Source organism: Cinclus cinclus, chromosome 26 (genome assembly GCF_963662255.1).
Source record: "Cinclus cinclus chromosome 26, bCinCin1.1, whole genome shotgun sequence".
Taxonomy (NCBI): domain Eukaryota; kingdom Metazoa; phylum Chordata; class Aves; order Passeriformes; family Cinclidae; genus Cinclus; species Cinclus cinclus.
The window spans coordinates 6,345,753-6,369,881 of NC_085071.1; positions in this window are offsets into that span (position 1 = coordinate 6,345,753).

Consider the following 24,129-nt stretch of genomic DNA (forward strand, 5'->3'; position numbering starts at 1 on the left):
TCCAGATGTTTCCAAAGCAGAGCAGCCCCAGCTCCTGCAGGGAGCCCAGGAGCTCCCAACAGCTTCTCCCAGTTGCTCACAGCTCTCCCAGGGGAACTCCTGCTCCTGCCATTGTGGGATGCCAGGAAAAGAAATGAAGAGCCCCCAGTTATCTTCCTGAACCATTTCCTGCCTGAGGCTTTGAGCTGCATTTGAGGCTTTGCTCTGCCTTTAAACACAGAGCAGGAGAGCTGGACCCTGTGGGCAGCCATGTGGAGCTCCTGCACAGCTGCTGGAGGTTGTTTTTGGGGTGAAGTTCTTGTTGGGAAGAGCCTAATGAGGAATGGGATGATCTGGATCCCTAGAGTTGACTTTAGAGGCTGTGAGTTCATTTATTTTCTCTGTCAGGCAGGCTTATCCCATTTGTTGTGAAAATGTAAGGTCATTAAAATGTAGGGTGAACTATTCCCCTTTCCTTGACTGGGCAGTTTTTCCATTTCAACCAATTAATTTAATTTCAAAAATTTAAAGTAATGATTTCGTTTGGAAGATTTTGGTGGCATTTCCCATCTGCAGCTACAATCATCTCCCTCTGAGGGCTGAGTGGCTGAACCTGCCCTGGCCCAAAGTCTCACGTGTGGCTCCAGAGGAGCCCCAGCACTGCTGCACCTCCTGTCAGGAGACTCCTGGGGTGAAGAGGGGAGCTGAGGTCACTGCCCTGGAGGCTGCTTGGACAAGGACACGTGCTCTGATAAACTGCCTTTTATTAGCAGTGCTAGTCACAGTGACTCCAGTTTATCAGCTCCTCTGGCTGCTGGGAGCTAAGATGCAGCAGGGTCACAGAGCTCTGTGCCTTGGAGCTGAGACTTTTCCATCCAGCCTGGGTGGGTTGTTCTGGATCCGTGGGCTCCTGCCCTGGATGTGTTTGCAGCACAGCTGGAGAATGGAGCCTGTGCTCTTCTCCCTTGTCACTCAGGGCACTTGGGCAACTTCAGCTGCTGCTTGGCTGCCAGGTGGCATCACCTGTGGCACAGGAACCAGGGTGCCCAGACAAGGACAGAGGGCAGGAAAGTGCTGGGAGCTCCTGCTTTGGGGGATTTAAAGTGTGGGCAGGCATGTGCTGCTTCAGCTACTTCAGAGTTTTAATTTCCTCAGGCAATAGCTCTTGTAGGGACTGGGAGTTCCTGCAGTCTGTGTCTGGTTGCTTTTTTAAGGCAGTGGTTGGCTGCACCCACTCACCCAGGAATCAGATCTACAAGAGCACAGGAACATTTACTGCAGGCTCTGTGCATGGGCTTGGTGGGTTTGAAAGGTTCAGGGTGAGATTTATCCATGGGGCTTTAATTTCCCAGCTTTTTGTGGCCTCGGAGCCAGAGTCAGCACCAAGGAGGAGTGTGAAATAATGCTGCTCTGACCTTTGGGTGAATTCTTCTCTGTGAGGTTCCTTGAGGAGGGAAATTTTGCACACTTGCAGGCAGCTCACAGGATGAGATTGTCCCTGGGTCCCTCCAGGCACCAGAGTGTGACAGCCCAGCTCAGGCAGTCTGAGATCCTTTTGTCCCAGTGGGCAGTGAAAGATGCACATGAGCAAAGTTTCTCACAGCGTGATTTGCCTGAGGGGGCCGTGATCCAGAGGCATCAGTGGCCAAAATCCCTTCTCAGGCTCCTTCTGGCCTTCCCCTCCAGCCCAGACTTCCTTTATGAGCAAAACTTGCTCATCTTTCCCATGGAACCTCTGTTTTGCCGTGGCTGCTGCCCTGGCTGAGCCAGCTGGCGTTTCATTGTCTGGGGGTGCAGGATTTGGGGCAGGCTGGGGTCAGGAGGAAGGCTGAGGATGATGAGAAATCTGCTGGGGTCTCCTGAGGGCAGCTCCTGCTCCAGAGCTCAGCTGCAGGTGCTTGACTCTGGCTCCAGATGGTTTTTAAGGCTGTGCTAGAGGAGGGAGAGGCTTCTGGAAGTTCTGGAGGGCTGGAAGAGAAGGATCCTGAGTATCCTAACACGACTCGGGAGCCTTTGAAGTGTTCTCCTGCCATCCCTCCCCGAGCAGCACCTTTCATCCCTCGCCAGCGCTTCCCCAGCTGGAGCCATGAAAGGGAAACTACAGAAGCCATAAATCCTGGCTGGTAACATCTCCAGTGGGGAGATTTCACAACGAGCCCGAGCTGCTGCAGAAGATAAGAGAGGGCCTTGAATCCCAGGCAAGTCAGGGCTGGTTCCTGGGAAGAGCTGAGCTCCACGGCGTCGTTGGGGGTCCCTTTGGCTTCCCTGGGTGCAGGAGCTGCCTCTGGGTGCCCTGGGGTGAGTCCCCAGCCTGGGGCAGAGCTCCCCAGCCCTGACCCCAGGGCAAAGCTGTGTTTTGGGTGGAACAGCCCCTCTGCATGGTCCTGCTGTGGTTTTGCTGCTCCCAAGGGTTGATCTTATCATGCCTGCAGGAGCTGGGCTCACAAATCCCTGTTTCAGCAGAACCCCCCGTGCAGAAAGGCCAGGAGGGAATCCAGCAGTCCTGACCCCCAGGATCCCTGCTCTGGCCATGCTGGCTGGCTGGGGCAGGGGATGAAAGGTGAGGGGTCTTTGGATCTTTGTATCCTCATGCTCAGAGAGCAGCCGAAGGCTCCCGGCTCTATCAGCAGTGTTGGCTCAACAGAGGAGAAAACCAGCCTGAACTGCCAGACTGCAAATGGGAGCAATTCCTGGGAATGTTTCCTGGAGTGAATGGGAATGTTGTTATGGGCAAGCTGGAATCAGTGCTGGGCTCCTGATTTTATTTACAGCCTTGCTGTGCTGCTGATCTGTGCCCAGCCCGGGGTTCTGGACAGAGTTCACGTTGGAGTAAACACTTGGCTCTGCAGGATGTGCCTGCACATCAGACTGTGCCAGGGGCTTCCTCAGCTTCCCACGGGAGCCTTTTCCTCGTGCCCTGAGCACCAGCCCAGCAGATCCCCCTGTAAACTCAGGCCAGGAAGGATGGGTCAGTGGGGCAGCAAGTCCAGTGATGCTCACGAGAGGATCACTGGCACAAGAGTCCCAGAAAGTCTCGAGGCTCCACGTTAGGGGCTCTGTTTCCCCATTGACTTTGCTGGTTCCCAGCGCTGGGAAATGGGGCTCAGTGAGACCCCAAGGCCTGGGGACACAGACACAGAGCAGCTCCTGTCACATCTGGAGTGTCCTGGCACCCCCCTCCTGTGCTCAGCTCTCTCTCCCCTGGGCATTAAAGGGAGTCTCTGGCTGATCCTCCTGTGATTCCCTTGCTCTGGTGCCCCCCCAGCAGCACCAGCTCCAGCTGCCCTTCCATGAGGACCTTGCCAGGTTTCCCTTCCAGTCACAGGTGGAGGCAGAGCGGATCCACTCTGGAATTTGGCACTGACACCCAGACAAAGCCCAGGCTCTGGGGAGGCACAGGCTGTGTCTAGGAATTCACAGCAGCAGCTGTTGGTGCAAACCTCAGCCAGGCAGGAGCTGCCCTTGCCCTCCGGGGATGACTTGGCTCTGGCAGGGCTGTGCTCACTCAGACTTTCTTGGAACAGGTATCAGCTCCATCAATGGGATCTTTCCCTCTTTTTGAGCTGGAAACCAAACCCTCAGATTGCTGCCTTATTTGATTATTGGAATACAGGATGAGCCTTTCCAGTAATGCAAATGTGTAAACAATCCTGGCCTGCTGTCACCTGTTGGAGCAGGTGATGTGGATTTGGGGCAATTGGGATTTCTGGGTCTGCTCCTGGCCTGGGGGCTCCTTAGGGCCCTGGGGGTCCCTGTCAGACCCACAGCTCCGTGCACTGCAAACCTCCCCTGTCTGCAGCATTCCCATCTCTTCCACCCTCTGGATTTCCAGAACAGTGGCAAACAGTGCAGGAGATTCCCAGGAAGAGTCCTGGATGCACCAGCAGGATGGAGAGCACAAACCAGCCCGGGATCTGCTGCGCCCTGAGCTGGGACCCGCGGCAGGAATTCCCGGCTCCCGCAGGTGTCCCCAGCTTTGGTGACACTGGGACAGTCCGGGGTGGGGGGAAAGGCAGAAATTTGGGGACGTTTTCAGGCGCTGCTGGTGCCGAGGAGCAGCCGGGGCTGTGATGATCCCGCCGGCCGGTGGAGGTCAGCCTTGGCCCGGGGAAGCTCCGGGGGCTCCTCGGAGGCTGCACCTTCCACCCAGCCGAGCTCTGCTGCCTCTCGCTGCCCTCCTGCAGCATCCTCCGCGTGTTTCTTACTGATCCTGAGGGGAGAGATCAGGGACGCTTGGGCTTGGCTTGGAGAAATGTTTGTGCCTCCATGTCAGGCTCTGCCACATCTCCCGTGTGCTGAGCTGTGCCTCGCACTCCGAGGATGCAGAGGTGACCACAGATGGGCACTGGGATTCCTTCTGGTGCTTTTCTGTGCTTTTGGGTGATTTTTTTTTTTTTTTTCGGGGGATTCTCTGGATCTGACCCCTTTGAGTGTTCCAGAGCAATAATTCTTCCCATTTCTCTCCCAGTCAAGCCAGGAGAGCCCAGAGAGCCTTGGAGAAGGCCTTGGGTGGCACAGGGAGCTGCTGCCAGGCTCTGCTGCTCCCAGGGTGACTGTCCCCACTGCAGCTCCCATGCCAGGAGCATGTGGAAAAGGTGGATCCCTGTTTTGGACAAGCTCATGTTCTTTGCCGTTCCCAGGTTTCTCTGGATGCCACAGAGAGGGTTATTAAGCAGATGAAAGGCCAAGGAAGGAGTTTGCTGTGCTTGTGCTTGCCCAGGGCTGAGCTTTCTGCCCCTCCCCAGGTTTTTAGTGCATCCATCCTGCATCAAAGTCACTGCAGGGAGCTCCAAGAAGGGTCTGTGATGGTGGTGATGGGGTAAAACCAGAGAGTGTTTTACTGCCCGAATGGTGGCAGGGCTGAGCTGAGTGACAATTTCATCTTTTGCTTGCTGCAGCCTCTTCTACCCAAAAAAAAAAAAAAAAAAAGGGAAAAAAGGGCAGCCCCCTCCTTCCAGAGCCTCCTTGCCCTGCCCTGCTCCTCTCTGACTTGTGCATTCCTCCTTGCACGTGTTCCAAAGAGGAATGGCCCCAGCTGGAGCGTGGTGGGGCCGGGCAAGGTGTGACATTCCTCTGCTCGGGACCGAGGGGTTTGGGGCTCACCCTGGTCAAAATGTGTGGGCAAACTCTTGGAGCTGGGCTGCTCCTTGTCAGGCCACAGAGGGAAAGGAGCTCCTGGCAGGAGGGATTGCTCTTCCCAGGATCCACAGCTGCCTCTTGCTGCTGCAGACCCTGAGGTTTCACTCGGGAGAGCAGAGGGGCAGGGAAGTGTGGCTGTGCTGTGGGGCAGGAGAGGCTGATTTCGAGGAGCAGATAAATCCCTGTAGGGCTGGGGAGCCTTGGTGCCACCGTGCTCAGGGGTCCCTGGTCTCTGCTGTGCCTGGGGCTGGTTCTCCTTGCTGGTTTCTGTGGGCTCTGGAAGTGCTGGAATCACTCCCAGAGCTCCTGGGCTCCTCAGATCCTGCAGAGCTCTTGGTTCTGCAGCCTCTCTCCAGAACCACCAGGGATCCTCCTTCAGCTCCATCCCTCGGGATGTGCAGCCCCAGAGATGAGGAAGGACATCCTGAGCAATGGGCAGAGGCTGGGCCTCAGCTGCTGGAGCCTTCCCCGAGGTTTTTCCTGCTCCGAGCGAGGAACTCGGGGCTGGAGGCTGCGCGGTCAAACCTGAGAGGTTAAAGTGGCTTTTCCTGGAATTCCATAGAAGAGAGGAGGGACTGGGAGCGTGGTGTGGGATCAACGAAGGGAGAGGGAGCAACACCTGGAGAAACCAGGGCTGGGAAGAGGCACCAACCCCCAGGGAGGGCCCTGCTGTCCGAGGGAGAGGAAACCAAAGGTGCAGATTGAGGTTGGATGCTTGGAAAAATCTGCAGCTGCTGGGGCAGTGCCCCCTTTGGGGTGAAGGCTGTGCTGGAGCACCCAGACACGCTGGTGTGAGTAAACACGGGGTGCCTGGGGCCAGGGAACAGGTTTGGTGACTCCAGCCCTGCTCCTCTGGGATTTGTGGGCTCATCCTTCCCTGTCCCACCGTAAACACACGCGCTGGATCTGGGACAGAAGTTCACATCCGTATTCCTTTGCTTGGGTTCTGTCATCTGCTGCTGGTCTTGCTGAGAGCTGCAGAACAGCCCCCGGCCCTGAGAGGGATTATACAAATGAAGCTGTTGTAGGGCTGTAATTTCACAGAATTTTTTTCCCCCCTTCTTTTCTTTCTCCTTTACTAAAAAAACCTTTTGTGCACTTTGGAGCAAGCCTGTCGTATTTCTTGGAGTCTCCAGTGACTCCTTCATCCTACAGACTTTCTGGAGTCCTCCTTGTTAGGCCGAGGACTGCATGATTCATTGTGTGCTGGAGATTTAATACTTCACGGAAAACAGGCCCAGTTCAAATTTGTTTTCTTTCTTTCCCCCTCCTCTCTTTTTTTTTTTTTTTTCTTCCCTTTCTTGGCTTCTCACTTACATCCTGGAATTTCTTTTTTTTCTTTTTTTTTTTCACAAGATATAAAATAAATACATTCCCAAATATGTCCAGGAGGAAATGATCCCATTGGATTTTTTTAAAGGCTGTTAAAAACAATTTGGAGCTGTTCAGCTTTCTCAAGGGCTGGCTGTGTGTTGGGAAGACTCTTTCCCATCTCTCTGGGATCTCCATGAACATCTCAGCCTCTGCTGCATCTGGAGATGTGTATCCCCAACCAAAGGCTTTTGGGGTTGCTTTTCCAAGGCTGAGATGTAGATTTTTAATGCCAAAAGGGACCTTTGTGGTTGTTGTCCCATCCTGGTGTCGATCAGCAGGTGGTTCTCTGGGTCTGATGTCAGCCACGTACTCCAGCTGTGGATGGGATTGGGATTTTCCCAGGACAAAATCCTCTGAGGGGCAGTGAAGAGGTGACCTGACTCTGGGAAGAATTAGTTGAACCCTTTAATTAGAGGTTGCCTGCAGTGAGGTACCCAAGCTCCTCTTCATCTGCATTTTCCAAATCCATGGCAATGAATTCCCATCCCTCTCGGCCATGACCTGAGAATCGATGTTTCGGAGGAGCCCAAGGCTGGGATTCCTGGGATTTGGTTCTGGCAATGAGCTCCTAGAGCAGCTCCTGACCTTTCCTGCAGCACTGAAGGAGCCTGATTTCCAAAAGGGCCTCAGCACTCCCACAGCAGGGACAGCTGGGAGCCCAATCCTGGGATCCAGGATCACCCTGGAGCCCATTCCAGGGATCTAGGATCACCCTGGAGCCCATTCCCGGGGTTCAGGGTCAGCCTGGAGCCCATTCCCGGGATCTAGGATCACCCTGGAGCCCATTCCCAGGATTCAGGGTCAGCCTGGAGCCCATTTCCAGGGTCCAGGGTCAGCCTGGAGTCCATTCCCGGGATCCAGGATCACCCTGGAGCCCATTCCCGGGATCCAGGATCACCCTGGAGCCCATTCCCGGGGTTCAGGGTCAGCCTGGAGCCCATTCCAGGGATCTAGGATCACCCTGGAGCCCATTTCCAGGGTCCAGGGTCAGCCTGGAGCCCATTCCAGGGATCTAGGATCACCCTGGAGCCCATTTCCAGGGTCCGGGGTCACCCTGGAGCCCATTCCCGGGATCCAGGATCACCCTGGAGCCCATTCCCGGGATCCAGGATCACCCTGGAGCCCATTCCCGGGATCTAGGATCACCCTGGAGCCCATTTCCAGGGTCCAGGATCACCCTGGAGCCCATTCCCGGGGTTCAGGGTCCCTGCAGGGAGGTGGATGAGCTGCCTGAGCCCGCTGGGTGCTGAGGATGCTCTGCTGTCTCCTGCCCCCTTTCCATGGCTGTGGGGCACAGCCGCACCTCGGGATGCCAACCCCACACCCCACGGGGATCTGGGCCCGTGGCAGAGCTGCTGTCCCTGTGCCCCCTCCTCAGCCTCACAGAAATGGTTCCCACCCCTCTCTGAAGGATTTTCGGGCCACCCTGGGAGCCCCGGCTCCTGCTCTCACACGAGAACACTCCGGGAAGGCGATCCTGCCCCCAGTGCCCTCCAAACCCACAAAATCTGGGATGGGGACGGTGGCAGCGGGGCCGTGCTGGGGCAGAACCCGCAATTCCAGGTCTGCTTTGTGCAGGGTCTGGGATTCTCGGCCGAGGAAAAAGCGTTCCCAAGGCTGTGCCCACCCCTGCGACAGACACGAGGTCACAGCCAGGAGCTCCTTGTGCAGGTGCATCCCACACATCCCCGCCGCCTCCTCCCAATCTGCAGCCATCGCGGCGGGGCCGGCCCGGGCTCCCCCTGCCCATCCCGAACCGCAGCGGGCCCGGCGCTGCTTCCATGTGGTTCCACCACCGGGGGCTGCAGCTTCCCGGCTGGGGTGGGGCAGGAGCCGGGGGCTGGGATTGCTTCAGCCACCGAGCTTTAATCCCCGTCTGGGGTGACTCAGTGCCCCCGGGGGCCCGAGTTAAGCTCGTTCTCGCCACACTACGCGTTATATGTATATAGATAGATAGATATTTATTTATTTATGGGCAGTGGGGCTGCGGGAGCAGCGCAGGGCCCTGCCCTCCCCAGGCACCGCAGGCAGGCAGAGATAGCCCGAGATGAGGAGTTAAGCGAACCTGTCTGACCTAAAGCCGGGCCCAGACAAGGAACCAACTCCAGCTCCCCAAAGCTGGGCTCGCTCCTCGGGGGCTCTGCCGGAGCTGCCCCCGCTCCTGCCAGCCCGGGCACAGCCCTGAGCTCCTGTGCCTGCGTGTGCAGCCACAGCCGGGCTGTCCCCGTCACCCCTTGGCGTGACCTCGGCACCCCACAGCATCTCCCCTGCTGCCTTTCACCTGATTTTTCCCATTTGCAGAGGGCGAATATTTGGGTTGGTGTGGTGGCCGAACCCCCTCATGGTTGGAGATCCCGGGCATGGAGCAGAGAAGTCCCAAACCTCCCTGGCTTTAAATTTGGGCTCCGTCTGTGCCTGCTGAGCACACTTGGCTGCTGGCGGGGATGTAGCAACTCCCCAGCACACATGTTGGTGGTTTTGAGGGCTAAATTGGACCTTGGGAATTAGCAGCCTTGTAAGTCAATAACAACATGTCCTAATGAATGCAAGATGTCCCCAGGAAATGAAAGCTCCTCTGCTGGACTGGAATCCTGTGACTCGGGGAGAGGACCCGTAAACAAGCAGGAATGCTTCAGCTGGAGATGAGCAGGAGATACAAACTCGACATCCCGGCATTGCAAACACACCCCGAGTGTGGGTGGCGGTGGCGGGGGGAGCCCGAGCCATGGCCAGTTGTGAAACGTGGCCGTGCCTGGCTCCTGAGTGTCCCGTGCGTTCCCCCGGGGCTGGGAATCGCTGGGATGTCCCTGCTGCCCCTCACCAGCACGGCTGGGGTGACTCCAGCAGCCCCCCGACCCTCCAGAGCCTGCCCTGGGAACTCCTGTCCCTTTCCCTGCCCCTTTCCCTGCCCCTGTCCCTGTCCCTGTCCCTGTCCCTGTCCCTTTCCCTGCCCCTGTCCCTGTCCCTTTCCCTGTCCCTTTCCCTGTCCCTGCCCCTGTCCCTTTCCCTGTCCCTGCCCCTGTCCCTGCCCCTGCCCCTGCCCCTTTCCCTGTCCCTGTCCCTTTCCCTGCCCCTTTCCCTGCCCCTTTCCCTGTCCCTTTCCCTGCCCCTGTCCCTTTCCCTGCCCCTGTCCCTGCCCCTGTCCCTGCCCCTGTCCCTTTCCCTGTCCCTTTCCCTGTCCCTGCCCCTGTCCCTGTCCCTGTCCCTGTCCCTTTCCCTGTCCCTTTCCCTGTCCCTGCCCCTGTCCCTTTCCCTGTCCCTGTCCCTTTCCCTGTCCCTTTCCCTGTCCCTTTCCCTGTCCCTGCCCCTGTCCCTGTCCCTTTCCCTGTCCCTTTCCCTGTCCCTGTCCCTGTCCTTGTCCCTGTCCCTGCCCCTGCCCCTGTCCCTGTCCCTGCCCCTTTCCCTGCCCCTTTCCCTGTCCTTGCCCCTGTCCCTGCCCCTGTCCCTGCCCCTGTCCCTGTCCTTGTCCCTGTCCCTGCCCCTGCCCCTGTCCCTGTCCCTGCCCCTTTCCCTGCCCCTTTCCCTGTCCTTGCCCCTGTCCCTGTCCCTGCCCCTGTCCCTGTCCCTGCCCCTGTCCCTGTCCCTGTCCCTGTGGTCACTGTGCAGCCTGGCCATGGCTGAGCCATCAGGGAGGGCCGGGGGCAGCTGCAGAGGGGAGATTTGGGGTTGGGATGGGCTTTGGGGGTCAGGCTGTGCTGGGAGGAGGGAGAGGAGCTGTGATGTCCCCTGGGCTGCCCCGATGGCAGGAGGGGGAGCTGAAAGGGAGAGCTGGGGGCTGTTCCCAGGGCAGAGCAAGCCCTGGACTGGCTCATGGGGCATCACCAGCGCCACGTCCTCACGGGACAGGGGACTTTGTCCTCACAGGATAGGAAAACACGTGGATCCCTCTGGGAGATGGCACCTCGCGGGGCTTGTCCCTCAAACCAAAACCTTTTCCCCAAACCTGCAGGGGCCCAGCACCTGCGAGACCTCACGCAGCTCCACCCAACCTGGAAATGGGCTGAAATCATCCCAGTGCTGTGACTCCCATCGAGCTGGACACGGGGGTGGGACTGGGAGCCCCAAGAGCTGGTGCTGGGTCGGGATGTCCTCGGCGGGAGCAGGGAAGGGAGCCGGGAATGGCGGCGTTGCCCAATCCACGCGCATGGAGATGAAGCGCTTTGTGCGCACAAAAAGCCTCGCTCTGCAGAGGCGCTGGGTGTGTGCGCGTGTGGGAGTTCAGACTCCGCAGCAGCAACCTTGGATGCCTGGAAAAATCTCCTTTGTGCATTTAATTAGCGGTAAATCCCATTTGCATGCGAGATGCCTCTCGGTCTGAAGCTGCTGGCTGATCAGCGACTGCTGCCCCGTTTGTGTTGGGAGCTTTGTTCGCCTCAGACCGCAACGGCGCTGCCGGAGCGGAGCCGAGCGCTTTGCATTTCAAAGCCGGGCAGGTACCGGGGGTTATTTCACAACCGAGACTTCGGCCCGGCCTCCCCTCCCACTCTCCCTGCGAGCTGGGGACGCTGCAGCCGCTGGGGAGGGATCGCTGCTCGGGCAGGGTCGGATCTGAGCTGGGACCGCGCTGCTCCCCGGCTGCTGTGCCAAGAGGGGCTCCCGAACAGCCCGGCCCGGGTTTGCTGTGAAACAGCAGCGCTGGGAGTGGGAAGGGTTTGTCCAAGAGGGAAAAGTCCTGTTGGAGCCCGGAGGATGCAGAGCGGATGGAGGGGGATGCTCCACGGCCGGGTGTAGGTGGGAGATGATGGGGTCAGCACATCCCTCCTGCCTCCCCCCCCGCATTTCCTTGGCAGTGCCCGCTGTGCCACGTCCCCAGGCCAGGCTGTGACCCCGCAGGTGCTGCCCAGACCTGTGTGTTTTTCCTGTGGTCACTGCAAACCCTTCCCAGAAACCATCGGAGTGTGGGTTTGGGTTCAGGTTCCCTTTTTTCCTGCTCTCTCCCCTCCAGTGCCTGTGCCAATGACCCGGGTCACCTCCCCGGGCTGTGCTTCCCTCTCTTTGTCCTGGCAAACCCCAGCGGGAGTCAGGGACAGCCCCGGGTCCATCCCTGCCGCTCCCACTCGGCCCGTCCAGCACCGGGTGCAGGGACAGGCCCCGGGAGATGGGAATGGGCAGAGCAGGGCCGGTGCAGAGCAGGGTGTGAATCCCGGCGTCTGGGACACACAGGGAGCTGCTCCTGGCCCTGGATCCTGCCCCTGCTCCCTGCTCCAGCTCCTGCTTCCCCATGCGGCCAGAGGGGCTCGGCTGCTGCTGCTGCTGCTCCATCCCTTGGGATGTGAGGAGGGGGCTGATGGTGAGTGCAGGAGCTCCCCTCCGATGCCCAAATTTCCTCCCCCTGCTGCAAAGCCAGTATGGACTCAGTTCTGCATTTCTTCCCTCTTTTAGACCGAACAGGGGTTTTGGGGATGCTCCCAGACTGGGGGGAATGGATGAGGTGTGCTGGAGACACCCGAGCTTGGTGGCTCCCGGGACAGCCGGGCCCTGGAGTGGCTCAGCCCCTGGTGCCAGCCCCTGGCGCCAGCTCCTGCTCCCTCTCACCGTCCGCACAACCCCGGAGCTCCTGGGGCAGCGTTTCACCCGGATCTGCCGAGACGGAGCGAGATGAAAGCAGCGCCTGAGCTCATTGCCTGAATGCGGGGCAGAGCTCAGAGCCTGCCCCGTCCCCGCAGCCCCGCACGGCGCAGCCGGGCCGGGTTTCTGTCTGCTCGTCCTCTCGCCGTGTCTTGTCCATCGCTCCGGAACCTCCCGGGCTCTTCGATCTGCCCTGCCCGGCCGGGGGAGGGACAGCCCCAGCCTCGTGATGCTCTTTTGGCTTTTCCACCCCCTCCGAAGCCCCGTCGCTGCATTCAAGAACTGCCTGAGGTGCCTTTGCTGAGCTGGGGAGGGACGGGGGGCCGCTGGCCCCGGTGTTTCAGCGAGGCCCCGGAGAGGAAAAAACCCATCCCTGGTGGGAGGGCAGGATGGGGAAGATCCTTTCCTGCCCCGGGAGCCACAATCCCGGTGGAGATGAGTAATCCCCTCCGCCACAGCTGTCCCTGCGGGCTGGGAAAGGGACTGTCTGCACGCTGGTGGCCCTGGAGCCAAGGGGACCAGCAAGGCCACCGTGGTCCAGACGGGATCCCTGCCCTGAGCCTGTGTCCCTGCCAGCTCATCCACGCTCCCCTGGGAGGTCTGGAGCTCCTGCTCCTCCTGGGGGCTCCAGGACACGTCCGTCCCTCAGCAATGTCCTGGCTGACACACGTCCAGTGCTCCTGTCCCTGTGCTGATATCTGGGATTGGAGGGAAGAAAAAGGCCGGATCCAGCCCCTCCATCCTGGTGTGGATCTGTCCTCCCCACTCAGCCCAACCCCTGCATTCCTTACCAGCCACTTTCTGGGCACCTCCAGCACCTTCCTGTGGTGGCAGCTGGCACAGAGGGCCTGGAATTTCCTCCTCCTGCTTGGTCCAGGCCTAAAAGGCCTGGCTGACATTTTAAATTTGTTATTTTATTTAATTATTATTACTTGATTTGCATTTATTTGGCTTTCCAGCCAAGCTGTGGCCAGCAGGGCCGCTGGCATTTGTAGAGAATTAAACTGGACTTGCTGTGCTTGGGTTTTCCTCCATGAACCTCGGCCAGTCCAGACCTCCCTGAGCCTCACCTGAGGCTTGGGGCTGTGGATCCTCACACAAGAATTATTATTATCACCCTGCTTTTCTTTTTAAAACCCAGAATAAAAATCCCTTTGCAGCCGTAAAGCCTCTCAGGGTTTCTGCAGCTTATGTCAGCCATGGATATGAATATGGAAATCTTCTTCTCCCCAGGTTTTCTCCAGCACAGGCAGTGGGAAGCTGGGTTGGAGCCTGGCTTCCAGCCTTTTCCTTTAGTCCCAAATCCTGCTTTTCTCCGAGCCCATCCTGAGCATCTCCCTGCACCGCTGAGGCAAGGATTTGTTCCCCATCTGAGAACTCTGGGTCCTTCTGGAGCAGCCCTGAGCTCTTCCTGATTTGGGGCTGGGGGGGGGGTGAGGTTGGGGAGCAAAGAGTTAAATTTGCTCCCTCCACCTGTATATTTTCCCAAGCCTTCCGATAGCAATCGGGAATGCAGGAAACGCTGCACTGAAGGGCTCTGAATTTGCCAAAACTGTGCCACGAGTCAAATGTATAAAGCAAAGTTTATTTGTGAAGTTACAGCAGGCTGAAGCATCTCCTGTGAAGGGCTGAGTTCTTTAAACCTATCCCAGGATTTTATTTTTATTTTTTTTTTTCCATCTCTGCCTTTTAAAGTGACCAGGCTTGGGAAGAGGGAGAGGATTCATGCAGAGGGGCTTGGTTTTAATCTAATAAGGGCTTTTTCTCCCCTGCCATAGGAAAATGCTGGAGCTCTTCAAGGCTCAGATCAGCCCCGGGCTGGGTTACAGAGGGGGCTTTGATTGGGATAATTTCAGCTTGTTTGGAGCCTTGGGAGGGACCTGGGGGGGCTCAGCTGGGGCTGCCCAGCTCCGGAGGGGCTCAGCAGCTCCGAACCTGTGCGATGCTGGTTTGGGATGTTGTTCTGGGATGATGTTTTGGGATGCTGTGTTGGTCCATGGACCACGAGATCCTTGGCCATTAACCCAGCCTGGCTTCACGTGTTAATTAACAATTAACAAAGATCCTCAAATCCACAGAGGCTCCGTGGGGGTGTTTTATAACCTCTCTACTCCAGCGGCAGCCGCTGTGCCCCTCGCGCCAGGGGAGCACATTAAAACTTCCTAATTAGACATTAAAAAACTAACGATGTCTGTATTTCTTGTGGCAGGGGGGAGCCGGGTGCTGGGTTTGGCTCCTTGCTGGGGGGCTCTGGGCATTCCCAGCTCGGAACCAGCCCCGGCTCCTGCTGCTGGTGCCTGCCCGGAGTGAGAGGGGAGCGTGTCCCGTCCTTGTCCCGTCCTTGTCCCGTCCTTATCCCGCCCCTCCTCCTGCCTACGTGAGCTCTGGCACACTCCCGTTCTCCCCAGCTCCCGGAGCCCTGGGGCAGGAGCCGGGATGGGCAGAGCCGGGATGGGCAGAGCCGTCACCCCCTGCCCTGGCAGCCCAGGAGCTCTGCAGGGAACAAGGAGAAGCCGTGACCCCGCGTTGTTCCCACCTTTCATGGGTTCATCCCTGCCTGGGGAAGTGCAGCCCCACGGCCAGGCTCCTGTGGGACCACATCCCATGGAATCAATCACAATCACATCCCATGGAATCAATCAATCAATCAATCACATCCCATGGAATCAATCAATCACATCCCATGGAATCAATCACATCCCATGGAAGATTCCAGTCCCTCCAGATCTCTGCTGCTTGGACCCAGCTCCAAGCCCAGTTCCAGACCCAGCTCCAAGCCCAGCTCCAAGCCCAGTTCCAGACCCAGCTCCAAGCCCAGTTCCAGACCCAGCTCCAAGCCCAGCTCCAAGCCCAGCTCCAAGCCCAGTTCCAGACCCAGCTCCAAGCCCAGTTCCAGACCCAGCTCCAAGCCCAGTTCCAGACCCAGCTCCAAGCCCAGCTCCAAGCCCAGTTCCAGACCCAGCTCCAAGCCCAGTTCCAGACCCAGCTCCAAGCCCAGCTCCAAGCCCAGTTCCAGACCCAACTCCAGACCCAGCTCCAAGCCCAGCTCCAAGCCCAGCTCCAAGCCCAGTTCCAGACCCAGCTCCAAGCCCAGTTCCAGACCCAGCTCCAAGCCCAGCTCCAAGCCGAGCCCTTCCCAAGGAGCTGGGTCAGCTCGGCAGGGCTGGAGCCGGGTTTGGCACTCCGTGCTCAGCTCTCTGGGGTTTATTTAAATGCCGGTAACCCCCCGGGATGAACGGGGCTAAGAACAGAGCTACCAGAGCTAAATCCCGGCTGCGAGCGCTGCAGGGGCAGCGGGGCCGGGTACCCGCGGTGGCACCGGGCCACCAGAGCCCGGGTGGCCCTTTCTGGGGCTGTGATTAACGAGCGGTAATTGAGCTGGGGCTGAGCTGCCACCTGGGGAGGGGCAGGGACAGCGACAGGGGCGAGCACGGCGTGTCCGGGTGCCACGGGCACGGCCCGGCCGCTCCGACCGGTCCGACCGGCCCGGCTCCTTCTCCTCGTGCCCGGAGCCCCAGCCAGGTGTAGGAAAGGGCTTTGGATCGGGGTGTCCTGCAGGAAAAAGCACAAAGCCACCCCAAAATGCCCTCCCGGGTGGGGTTTGGGTGAGGAGGGGAGCGCTGGCTCCCGGCGAGGTCTGGGGGTGGCACTCGGACACAGCGGCAGAAAAAAAAAGCTGTAATAAAGCTTTAAAAATAAATAAAAAAACTGTGCAGAGATCCCCGGGGATGGCCGGGCCCTGGGGATGTTCCCTGAGCTCTGGAGGGGACACGGGGCTGTCCCAGCCTGGCATTTGAGCACCTGCAGCATCCTGGGGCTCCTCGGGCATCGCTGGCACCAGGTGAGGTTGGGGGTGATGGGAACGGGCACCTCAGCTCTCTCCAGCCCTTTAAACTTCACCCTCAAAAATGCCAAGCCCAGGAGCCTGCTTTGCACTCACTAAAAAAAAAAAATGAATTAACTTACATTAAAAGGCTGATCTCCTATAAAAGGGGGTTTAGAAAAGCCACCAGCTGGCACACTCAGGAGCAGGCATGGAACACAGCAATAAAATCATCTCTTTAGGTAATCTCCACAAAACTGGAGATGATTTAGAGGGTTGGAAATGCCTCTCAGCTTCTCCCAAAAAGGTCTCAGAGAGGTACGTGGGTGCCTGCATGTGCTGAGTGACCCTGCTTCCTCTCCATGGGGAAAAAAATAATTAAAATCCCCCTTGAAAAAAATTCCTGCAGCGTTTTCCACCCATTTCTTTCCCCCCACGTGGATTATCTCCTCTGGTTCCAAAGCCACAAGAAAATATCATCACATTTTTAAACCAAAACCTCAAGGTAAATAAAGGAAAGGGTTTGGATCTGCATCCAGCCCTTGCCACTTCTATCAGGAAGAGAAACGCTGGTGCAGTTCCCCGCCGATATAAGATAGAAAGGTGGAGAACATTTTTTAAATGTTCTGAAAACATTCCATCATCTATAGGAATCAAAGCCCCATTGAAAGCTACAGAACCCCTCACATTCGAGGGTTTTAATGAAAACCAAATTTTTTTTCAGGCCCCATGTTTTTCTTTGCGAGGATTTCCAGGGGAATACAACTGGAGCAGGGGCGGACGTGGGGAACTTGGCTGGAGTTTCTCCTGCCCCAATAGGGCTTTCACTGTGGGGCTTCTAAAAAATGGTTTAAAGATAATACGGCCTCGTATTTTTGGACTTGTCAAAGTGCTCCGGATCAGCTCTGGGTTATTTTCCACTGGAAAATAAATGATGGAGCAGGGGCAGGAGGGGAGTTGGGGGTCTTGGGTGCTTGCCATGAGAGGAGGGCTCCCGAGGTCGGGCTGCCAGGCTGTGGGCAGGAAAGCAAAGACCAAATTCTGGGCTTAATCTTTAATTGTGTGGAGCTGGGCAAACCTCCTGCCTTCCGTGCCAGGGAAAAACATCCCCTGAGCTGTGAACTGCCCGGCCCAGGGAGCGGAAACCTCTGCCCACCCTCCTCGGAAAGCAGCAGGGGTTGTGTCCCCGTGGAAAAAAAAAAACAAACAAAAAAAACTCGGCATAAAAACCCCAGTTGCTTTGGGTCAGCTGAAAGGCTGCTGGTAACAAACATCTCTTTGGTTTGGGGTTGTTTATCTCCATTCCTTTTAGTCTATCCCTATGTGGAAGTGTTGCCATGAGGAAAAGGTGAGATGAGGATGAGGAGGTGAGGATGAGATGAGGATGAGGAGATGAGGATGAGAAGATGAGGGGCTGGCAGACCCCTCCACCAGTCCCATCCCATGGACCCTCTGGTGTCTCCCTTAGTCCCAAACCCCCTGGAGTATCTCCAGGCCTGGAGGGGTCTCAGGTAAAGTTCTGCTGCCCACCCAGGTGGGGACAGGGCTCTGGACCACACAGGGCTGAGGCAGCACAAGGGAGGGGTGCAAGGAGCCCCAAAAATGCCCAGTGACAGTCGGGGCAGCCTGGGCACCCCCAGGATCCAAAGGAACATTTAATCCCCTCATTAACATCCCCCATTAGAACAATTCATTCTTTCACTCCAGCTTAAACACCCAACTTTGCTTTACAGCTCATTTAATTTATGACTGAGAAATGAAATTACTGTATCGATTTCATGGCAGACAGGCAAAAAAACCCCAAAAAAACAAAAACAACAACCCCCCCCCAAAAAAACCCAAAAAACCTCTGGGTGTTCCTGGCTGCAATAAACCCACCAGCTGCAAAGGCAAACAGCAAAAACTGCTAAGGGGGGGTCTGGGCTGCAGCCACCCCGGGGACAGCACCGGGATCGGCACCTCCGGGACCACCCTCCACAGCCAAACCCAGCTCTGCTGTGGTTATTTTCCTGCCCCAATTAAAACCCTCCCTGTGTATGTTTGCAGGGACCCAGGGGCTTTGCAAATCTCTCGATGGAAAGGAAATACTGCACCTGGTAGCACTGGTGTGAAATATCCCTCCTGGAGAGCTGCCAGAGCCTGGCCGGGGCTGGGGAAGGGGCTCCCGGCATCTCCACAGGGGGATCACTGAGGGTCCATGGGGTGATGGAGACCCCGGGCTGAGCCTTGGCCTCCCACCCCATCAGCATCGCCCTGTGGGTGCTCACAGGGCCTGAATTTGGGTGCTCACAGGGCTGGGATTTGGGTGATCACAGGGTTGGGATTTGGGTGCTCACAGAGCCAGAATTTGGGTGCTCACAGGGCCTGAATTTGGGTGCTCACAGGGCTGGGATTTGGGTGAACACAGGGTTGGGATTTGGGTGCTCACAGGGCTGGGACTTGGGTGCTCACAGGGCTGGGATTTGGGTGATCACAGGGCTGGGATTTGGGTGCTCACAGAGCCTGAATTTGGGTGCTCACAGGGCCTGAATTTGGGTGCTCACAGGGCTGGGATTTGGGTGCTCACAGGGCTTGGATTTGGGTGCTCACAGGGCCTGAATTTGGATCATCCAGCCCCAAAATATGCCTGGGGTTTCCTTTCTCTCCTGCTCTGCTGCACGCTGCTGCTTTGGGCAGGCACCACCCGGTGCTCCCGGTGCTCTCCTGATGCCCCGGTGCCGTCCCAGGGATGATCTGGTCACCCAGCCAAGACACCGGTGGCTTTTCCAGCCCCATGGGGGCTGCACACACACAAACACACACACAAACACACACAGACACACACACAAACACACACAAACACACACACACAAACACACACACACAAACACACACAAACACACACACAAACACACACACACAGACACACACACACACAAACACACACACACACACACAAACACACACACACAAACACACACACACACACACACAAACACACACACACAAACACACACAAACATACACACACACACAAACACACACAAACACACACACACAAACACACACACACAAACACACACAAACACACACACACACACACACACACACACACACACACACATACACACACACACACACACAAACACACACACACACACAAACACACACAAACACACACAAACACACACACACACACAAACACACACACACACACAAACACACACAAACACACACAAACACACACAAACACACACACACAAACACAAACACACACACACACACACACACAAACACAAACACACACACACAAACACACACACACAAACACACACACAAACACACACAAACACACACAAACACACACAAACACACACAAACACACACAAACACACACAAACACACACACACACACACACACAAACACACACACACACACAAACACACACAAACACACACACACAAACACACACACACACACAAACACACACACACACACAAACACACACACACAAACACACACACAAACACACACACAAACACACACAGGGAACATCACCAACAGCCCCAGCAGCGCTGCGAGCGCCCTGCCTGATCCTCAGGGGCGCATCCCGGGGGGAGCCACCGGCCGGGGGTGCCCGGGTGGGACCGGCGGGAGGCGGAGGGAGCTGCGGGAGCTGCGGGTGCCTCCGGGAGGATCCGGGACCTCGTCCCCAGCCACTCGGACCTGCCCCGTCACGCGTGAGCCCGACCCACGCAGCAGGTGCCCGCCCGGGGCGCTCACCTGGGGGATGCTCCGGGACGGCCCCGCTCGCTCAACACAAACGGGACGCGGCCCCGGCTCCCCTGCCCGCCCCTCCTGCCCTAATTAGAGCCCGCTATCGGCCCAATCTAACGCAATCCCCGGGTTAATGAGGCCTCGCTCTCCAGCGTGCCCTGCCCCGGCGCTTTGAAGTGGAGCTGCGCTCAGGGCCGGGTGTCTGACAGCGGCGGGATCCCGGCGCTGCGTCGTTTTTAGCCTCTGTGGGCTAAGCCAAGAATAAAGACTCACATGAGCCTATTTTAATTTAAACTCTTCTGATCTCCCGGCCCAGCCCAGCCTCTGCACAAGAAAACAGCTTCCCTGCATCCCAGGCTGCTGCTGGCAGGAATTAACAGTTACACGAGGGCCTCGCTTTGCATGGACTAAATAAAAATAAAGTGTGTGATTAAATCACGGAACAGCACACGAGGTGCTTGCTGAGGCTTTCAAGATGTGGTTTTTGGGGCTGCCAGCAGCGGGATGCAGGTTCAGGTGCCATCAAAGATGACACGGCCCTGCTTGGTGGCATCTCTGATGTGGTTCAGGGCTGGAAGGTGGTGTCAGGACAGGCTGAAACTGGGGAGAAAGAAATCCCTGAAAAATGAAACAGCCTGAACAAAACAGCTCCCATGACATCAGAACAGTGTTTTCGTTGGGTTGGTTTTGTATTGCAGCAAACTGGAGGAATTCTGAGTTATCAGGAATGAAGGATTGGGGTTTTTCCAGGTTTTCTATTCTGGGCACTGGACCAGCCCTCCAGCTCCTGCTCCTCTCCCAGCTCTCGTCCCTCACTGAAGGAACAGCCAGGTGGGGATTCCAGCCCACAGGTCCTGCCCTGGCCGTGGATTTGCTTTTTATGGATCCTGGGCTAACAACTCCTGCCTTTTCCAGGGGTGGGAAGGGGACACGGCCCAGCCAGCCCAGGCCGAGGGGAGCAGCAAGTTTTGAAGAGAGGCAAAAAGTCTCATTTTTGTGCCAGTCTGGAAATTAAACGGAGGAAGAAAAAAACAAAAAAAAAAAAAAAGAAAAAAACCCCAAAAAAACAACAAAAAAACCCCCCAACCACTCCTCTGTATAAAATCCATGTATATAAATGTATATAAATATATCTCTCCCCCAAGGCGCGAGGTCCCGCTGAGTAAGTGGATGTGAATGACGTGTAACCCAACACTTGCCCAGACACCCTAATGAATTTTCCATGTTTTCCATCATTTAGCTTCTAAATAGGCAGCATTCACAAAAAACACCCACCCCAGCCCCACAAAGCCCCCATCCTTTCCAGCAGGAAGGCCCTGCAGGATTATTAACCCCCCCTGGATGCCCACGGAGATGATGCCAGAGTGGGAACCTCGCTCTGCTTCAGCTGGGTGTGACTTTTTGTAGGTTCAGGGGGTGCTGGATGGGTGCTCTGCACCTCTCAGGGCAGTCTGCTTCTATTTCAGAGGAACAGAATTGGGCCCTAATGATGCTGATTGCTCGTTTGGGCACGGCTCGTTGAGAGCTTGATGTGGGCAAGGCAAGAGCCAGGATCCTTCCCCTACATCCTGTGTAGTCTCAGAATTTGTGCAGGTTAAAAGATTATTTACCAAGAGAGCTCGGACACAACAGATTCATTAAAAGAGAGGCTGGGCTTTGGGCTGGAATGAGAATAAAACAAGCTTTTTGCTGAGACTTTTGTTAGCTCTGATCTCAAAGGAAATATTCTTCATTTTTCCTAGGAGATTTTTTAGTCCAAACTCCACGCAATTTAACATCTGAATGCTCAAAAAGTAGCTTTCCAAGCACCAGCTATTTTTTTCCCCTTTCAGTTTTCTGTTGTAAAAGAAAACCCAAACATTCCTTCTCTAACTGCCCCTCACTGTTGCTTCTAGCCCTGTTTTTCAGCTTCCCCCTGGAACAGAGGGAACCCTGGGGTATGTGGGAGTCTTTGAGAGAGACTCAATGCACCCCACAACCCCACACTGCCATGCTGGGGTCCAGCTTTCCCATTTAAATTCATTAAATTCGGGCAAAACGTTGGATTCCATATAGGTGGCCTGGGTAAAAAAATCCCAAATATAAAAACACCAGCGTTGTAAAAATATCACCCATAGAACAACACAGATAATAATAGTACCCATATTAAAAGAATGAACATATAAAAATCCCACCCCTCTGACCTCAGGTGCTGGGCACATTTAACACCTTCAGCTCTCTGGGCCTCCCATCAGGATTTGAGGTGCTGTTGTCCCCCTGGCACTGGTTTGGTCTGACACATCCTCACCCCTCCACGGGCACCAGAACCCCATGGATTTCATGGACGATCCAGTGCACATCAGTACAAAAAGACCTCTTTTGTCTGTCCTCTTTTTTCCCCCCCTTTCCTTCTCCTTCTCTCTTCCCACTGCAGCTCTGAGCGAGGCTGTGAGGAAAGCACGGATCCGCTTGGAACAGAGAGTTCCTGTAAATAACAGCTACACCTCGAGGTGTTTCCTCTCCCAGTAGCTGTGAAGAAAAGGCAGCAAAGTCTCGGGTTTTCCTTGGAACATATTCCCGCTGGCCAGAGCTGCGGAGCCGGGTGCGAGCATTTGTTGTGGTTTGGTTTGGGCTTTTCCTAATTTTTTTTTTTTTTAATTTTTCCCCCCTCTTTCCACGCAAACGCCTCTGTGGGCTCCGCTCACGGAGATGCTGCAGATGGAAGTCAGAGCTTTGGGAATGGCCCCGGCGCTCCTGCCCCGGGCTCATGAATAATTCTGGCACTGAGTTCCCCGGCTCCTCAGGAGCCCCGGCCCGCAGCGCCTTGGCACGGGATCCTGCTGTGGGCTGGGATCTTTTTATTTTTGCCTTTCAGCTGTCGTTTGGGTTTTAGAGGCGAGCGCTGAAGGGTCTGGGCTCACACTATTTGGGTTCTGCTGGATTTGTGCGGAGCTTTTGCGGCTCGGGACAGGAGGAGGGCAGGGAGGGGATGCAGGGCTGGGATGCAGAGATCGCTCCAGGGCTGCCCAGGGCTCACAGATCACATCCAGGCTGCCCTGGGAGGGGAGCGCTCCAAACCCCTCTGGACACGTTTAAATGGGTTTTCGGGGATTTCAGATCGTCCCATCCCATCCCATCCCATCCCATCCCATCCCATCCCATCCCATCCCATCCCATCCCATCCCTGCCTGCCCTCCCTTGGACACCCTTGTGGTGCCAAACTCCGGCCAAGAGCAGCCCCCAAACACCGGATCTGCTACCGGGGTGCTCTGAATGAGCCGAAAATCAGAGCCTGGAGAAAGAGCAGCGGGAGGAACCCGGTGAGAAGTGACAGGCGGGAGGCAGCGGGGCCATTGTAACCATTCGTTTATTGTTCCACATGGCATTGACAGGATTATTACACGGCCACGGCCAGCGGAGCAGAAATGACCCCATCCCAGAAAAGCAGAGCTGTCCCCCGAGCCGTGGCTCTGTCCCCACGCCAGCCCCGCGCAGCCCGGCCGGTCCCAGGGGAGCCAGAGCTGGGAGATTCCTCCAGCCACAGCTTCCCGATGGCTTCTCCAGGAGCAGAGCCTCCTCTTCCTCTTCCTCTTCGTCTTCCTCTTCCTCTTCCTCTTCGTCTTCCTCTTCCTCTCCCTCTCCCACTCCCCACCTCCCCCCTCCCCAGTGACAAGTGCTACAGGTTAAAAATTGGGCTACATATTAAATATAGGGCGTTACCTTCAAGTAGGGCTGGGGTATTACACAAATAACCACATTTTTTGGTATCACTAGCATTTTTTTGTTTGTTTTTGTTTAATGTCCATCATAATACATCTTTAAAAAACCCAACAACTTTAGCCTTCTTTATCTACAAAGATCTCTGATCTTATCTCCTTAGTCTGGTGTTATTTTACCCTGCACATACAAGTATTAGAAGCATTAAGAATCGTATCCTTCAACACATTTAAGAATTATATTATTATAACAAATAAGACCAAAAATTAGATTTTATAGTTAAATATTCTGTGAGCCAGACAAAGGGGCTTTACTGTACAAGCAATTGTGCATTTAAAAAAAAAAAAAAGCAAATTATAGTGCAAAGCAAAAAACATTGGCCTGTCTCATGACCATTTGCATACAACAGAGGTGCATCTATTTACACCTTCACATGACAATATGTCATAAAAACAACATCGTTGCCATTCTTTTTATTATTTTCTCTTTTAAAACTCGCTACAAACAGTCTTAAATTAACCTACAACTATGAATGCCTTGTTTCCTTTGTGCTTTCAACCAGTGGGATGGGATGACAAATGCAAAAAGGCATCAAAACACAGGCAGCCCTATCTAGCTCCAGAGCTGGCCAGCGCCAGTGCTAAGGCAAGTGGAGGTTGCAGTTTTGCTGGGGTAAGGCATTTTTAAAGAAGTTATTATTATCATTATTATTATTATTATTATTAAGGAAAAGAGTTGTTCTTCGTTGCTTGTGGAGCTCTGAGTGGTCATGGCAGCTCTCCAGGGCAGCCAG